The sequence below is a fragment of the Myotis daubentonii genome, chromosome 3, assembly GCF_963259705.1.
Source record: "Myotis daubentonii chromosome 3, mMyoDau2.1, whole genome shotgun sequence".
Taxonomy (NCBI): domain Eukaryota; kingdom Metazoa; phylum Chordata; class Mammalia; order Chiroptera; family Vespertilionidae; genus Myotis; species Myotis daubentonii.
In genome coordinates this window covers 158,622,756-158,627,776 of record NC_081842.1, presented here as the reverse complement: position 1 = coordinate 158,627,776, position 5,021 = coordinate 158,622,756, and the positions used below count along the sequence as shown (strand labels likewise).

At 46.4% G+C, this 5,021-nt stretch overlaps 1 pseudogene; it reads left to right on the top strand.

Moving 5' to 3' along the window:
- Positions 1-2,400: 2,400 nt before the first annotated feature.
- Positions 2,401-3,072, top strand: LOC132229454 (large ribosomal subunit protein uL16-like; annotated as a pseudogene).
- Positions 3,073-5,021: the final 1,949 nt, after the last annotated feature.

The following is a 5,021-nucleotide window of genomic DNA, read 5'->3' as shown; positions in this document are numbered from 1 at the left end:
GTGCAAAGAGTAACAGAGTCTCATATCTAGCTCATACCCAATACCCATGGTGGATCCAACAGATGCCAGTTGCTAAATTAGTCCCTGTGAACTTATAACTCTGAGGACACACAGATATCAAGTGGCAGTGCCATTAATTCAACATTAGTTCTGTTTAACTTTAAAGATAACACCCTTAAACTGGCATCCTTTGTAGCTTCTGATAATTGTTAGCATTTACTGAGCCAAAATCTGTGCTCACTACCATGCCACATCTCTCTTTCTCTAGAAAAAAGTATCTCCTCTAATCCTACCCCAACCTGCAAGATAGGTATTACTTCTGTAAATAAATAAGTAAATGGAAAGGGCCTTTTGAGAATGTAAATATTAACACGGGAAAGGAATAATTTAAAGCATTCATCTCATTTTTCATACTCCCCTAAGAATATCTCCCCACTACATACTTACTTTGTTATGTTTCAAAATTAAAGACACTTGTGCTGCTGTTAACAAGTTTATCAAAAGGATTATTTCCTTTCCTAAATCATTCACTCTGCTCCTCCTTTTCATTAACTTGGATAATGAAACATTACCTGGTTTCCCTCTTTGTAAACACAAATTTGAGAGAAGAAAGCAAAACATGTATCAAGAACATTTATTGGAAACCAAAGATGCCATGCCCTAGCATTGAAGTATCAGGGAGATGCCAACACCAGGAAAGTATTGATAGGAACTAAAATACACAATGGAAAGAAGAAAAGACTTAGACGTAGATATAATTCATAACTGTTACTGACACTATATTTTACAACATACTTGTTATTCAGGAGTGATTTTTTAGCACTGGAATATAGGAAAGACACTGACCATTTATTTTTATTTTTTATTGTGATGAAAAACATACAACATACAACTTTCCATATTTTTTATTATAGTTTACATTCAATATTATTCTGTATTTCTGGTGTACAACATAGTAATTAGACAATCATATACTTTATAGAGTTGTCCCCCTGATATTTCAAGTATTCCCCCCTGGACCATACGTAACTATTAACAATATTATTATTATTGTTATTATTATTATTATTATTATTATTATTACTAGAGGCCTGGTGCACAAAAATTTGCACACTCGGGGGGGAGAGGGGGTCCCTCAGCCCGGCCTGTGCCCTCTCGCAGTCTGGGACTCCTCGGGAGATAACGACCTGCTGGCTTAGGCCTGCTCCCGGGTGGCAGAGGGCAGGCCCAATCCTAGGTGCAGCCCCTGGTCGGGCTCAGAGCAGGGCCGATTGGGGAATTGGGGTGCCGCCCCATCACGCACAGACCAGGAAAGATTGGGAGGTTGTGATGCCACCCTCAGGGTAGGGCCAATTCGGGGGTTGGGGCACTGTCCCCTGTCACACTCAAGGCAGGGTCGATGGGGAGGTTGCGGCGCCACCCCCTGTCACTCACAGAGCAGGACCAATCAGGGGGTTGGGGCGCTGCCCCCTGTCACTCACAGAGTAGGGCCCATCAGGGGGTTGGGGCCCCGCCCCCTGTCACACACAGAGCCGCAGGGCGATCAGGGGGTTTGGGCGCTGCCCCCTGTCACGCTGATCCCGGTGCTGGGAGGCATATACCCTTTTACTATATAGGCTAGAGGCCTGGTGCATGGGTGGGGCCGGCTGGTTTGCCCTGAAGGGTGTCCTGGATCAGGGTGGGGGTCCCCACTGGGGTGCCTGGCCAGTCTGGGTGAGGGGCTGAGGGCTGTTTTCAGGCTCTGGGTGACTGAAGTTCCCAACCGCTCCTTTTTTTCTTTTTCATTCTGGGCCAGCTTTACCTTGAGGCTTGGCTCCAGCTCTTAGGCCTCCGTGGCTGAAAGTAGGTTTCTGGCCTTTGCTTACAATGTTGCGAATCTGCTGGCTGAAGTCCGGCGGTATTTGTTACAATGTTTCTTAAACTGCCCGCTCAGAGGCCTGCAGCCGCAGGCGGGGAACGTTGGTTTCCTCCAACGATCCTCCGTCACTGAGGCAACCAAGCCTCATGTTAGTTTCAAGCTGCCTGGCTGCTGGCCGCCATCTTGGCTGACAGTTAATTTGCATATCTCACTGATTAGCCAATGAAAAGGGTAGCGGTCGTACGCCAATTACCATGTTTCTCTTTTATTAGTGTAGATTAGTAGTGGTAGTAGTAGTAGTAATAATTCTTTATTGATTAAAGTATTACATATATCTCTCCCCCCCATTTTATAAGGTTATTTTAAGGGACAGAGATTATGCATATCATCTCTCCCATCAAATTTTTTTGAAAGCTCCACCTCTATTGAAAACAGATATTTAGGAGGAAACTACAAATTTTCAAGTTAAAAGAGATGTGAAGTGAAAAAGTTCCCCTGTAGCTCTTTCCCTTTGGCGTGCCCCTGAAGATCCTGGTGTCACCATGGGTCGCCACCCCGCCCGATATTGTAAGAACAAGCCGTACCCAGTCTTGCTTCTGCCAAGATGTGCCCTGATACCAAGATCAGCATCTTTGACCTGGAGCGGGAGAAGGCTATAGTGGATGAGTTCCCACTCTGTGGCCACATCGTGTCAGACGAATACGAGCAGCTCTCCTCCGAAGTCCTGGAGGCTGCCGGTATTTGTGCCAACAAGTACATGGTGAAAAGTTGTAGCAAAGATGGCTTTCACATCCGAGTGCGGCTCTACCCCTTCCACGGCATCCGCATCATCAAGATGTTGTCCTGTGCTGGGGCTGACAGGCTCCAAACAGGTATGCGGGGTGCCTTTGGAAAGCCCCAAGGCACAGTGGCCAGAGTCCATATTGTCATCATGTCCATCCGCGCCAACCTGCAGAAGGCGCATGTGATTGAGGCCCTACGGCAGAGCCAAGTTCAAGTTCCCTGGCAGCCAGACGATCCACATCTCCAAGAAGTGGGGCTTTAGTAACTTTAATGTGGATGAGTTTGAAGACATGGTGGCGGAGAAGCGCCTCATCCCAGATGGCTGTGGGATCAAATCCATCCCAAATCATGGTCCCCTGGACAAATGGCGAGCCCTGTACTTGTGAGAGTCTCAGTGCTGCTCCCACCTTACACCCACCAATAAATCAACTTTCCATAAAAAAAAATAAATAAATAGGAAACTGTTCCCCTGTATTAACGTTATATGGTGCTGCTTCAGTTTCCTCTCAGGGTGGAGATATCCCTGTGCAATGCAACAGACACACACATACCAACCCACACACAAACACACATATTTCTTATGCCTCTTCCTTTTTCTTCTCTTAACATCAGACGTAGTTGGCTCCGTTCTCCACAAAATACACAATGAAGAGACTCTCACAAATTATCAACACCTGGAACACATTTTCTCTTGGCTGTGGCCGAATAGGTATCTTTACTCAGAATGGGGAAATAGACCAGACCCCTGTCATGCCTGACTTGAACATTTACTTGGTATTAGCTTAGTTTCCTTAATTTCAGCATCTAAGGATTAGATGTTTTAAATATCAAGATATTCTTTCCCTTCTAAAGTGAAAGTGACCTCTGTCTTCAAAATTGTCTTCCTGTGCAGTAGATAATGGATCCATGCAAGTTTAAGTGTTAATAACAACAGAGGCACCTGTGATGGAAGCAAGAGTAAATGGTTTGAGAAAAAGTAACTAATATTTGCAAATCTAGGCTGCCATGTCATCAATGTTAACTCTGATTTATGTTTCACTTAATTTCCCAAGTTGTTAAAACATTTTTAACAACTACCACCTTTCTCTTGCTTCTGGTCCCAAACTTATCCAAAGAATGTGGTTTGGATGAGTTAATATTTATTTACTGTTTGCTTTCCTATTAGTACCACTGAATTTATCAAGATGCAAAGTTGTTTGAGAATTAATACTTTGGGCCATTAACGAAAAGAAAACCTGCTCCTATTGAGGAAATAAAACATGAGTTCAAGAAGTGATAAAAACTGTGAGGGAGTATATCTCATACAACTTCTTTTGTTGACAAATAGACATAATAATTAAAGTGAAGATGAATGTTGATGGCAATCCTATATAATAAAGAGATAATATGCAAATTGACTGTCACACCCTCACACAAGATGGCCACCCCCATGTGGTCACAAGATGGCTGGCGGGGCAGGGCAGTTGGGGGTTACCAGGCTGGCAGGGAAGGGCAGTTGGAGAGGACCAGGACTGCAGAAGAGGGCAGTTAGGGGCAAACAGGCCAGCAGGGGGAGCAGTTGGGGGTAACCAGGCCTGCAGAGGAGGGCAGTTAGGGGCAAACAGGTAGGCAGGGGAGAGCAGTTTGGAAGGACCAGGCCTGCAGGGGAGGGCAGTAGGGGGCAACCAGGCCTGCAGGGGAGGGCAGTTAGGGGTGACCAGGCCTGCAGAGGAAGGAGTTGGGGGTGACCAGGCTGGCACAGGAGGGCAGTTAGGGCGACCGGGCCAGCAGGGGAGGGCAGTTGGGGGCAACCAGGCCTGCAGGGAGGGGGGCAGTTAGGGGGAGCAGGTCTGCAGGGGGGGCAGTTAGGGGTGACCAGACCAGCAGGGGAGGGCAGTTAGGGCAACCAGGCCAGCAGGGGGGGGAAGTTGTGGGCAATCAAGCTGGCAGGAGATCAGTTAGCAACTATCAGGCTGGCAGAGGAGTGGTTAGAGGGCGATAAGGCTGGCAGGCAGAAGCTTTTAGGGGCAATCAGGCAGGCAGGCAGGCGAGCGGTTAGGAGCCAGCAGTCCCGGATTGTGAGAGGGATGTCCAACTGCTGGTAGTCGGACATCATCCCAAGGCGTCCCAGATTGGAGATGGTGAAGGCTGGGCTGAGGGACATCCACCTGCCCCCACAGTGCACTTATTTCATGCACTGGGCCTCTAGTAGTATCATAAAGTTATTATTGACTTATGTATAATTTAATTGTTGATTTCTAAGCTTACCTACAATTTTTTTGTAACAATGCATACTCTTCTATACACCCCAAATGAGAACTTATCACATCACAAAGTAGCCCTTCCAATACTCTCTGATCAAAATCTGGACTCAAAAATGCTAATTCAAAAGTTTCAAAAC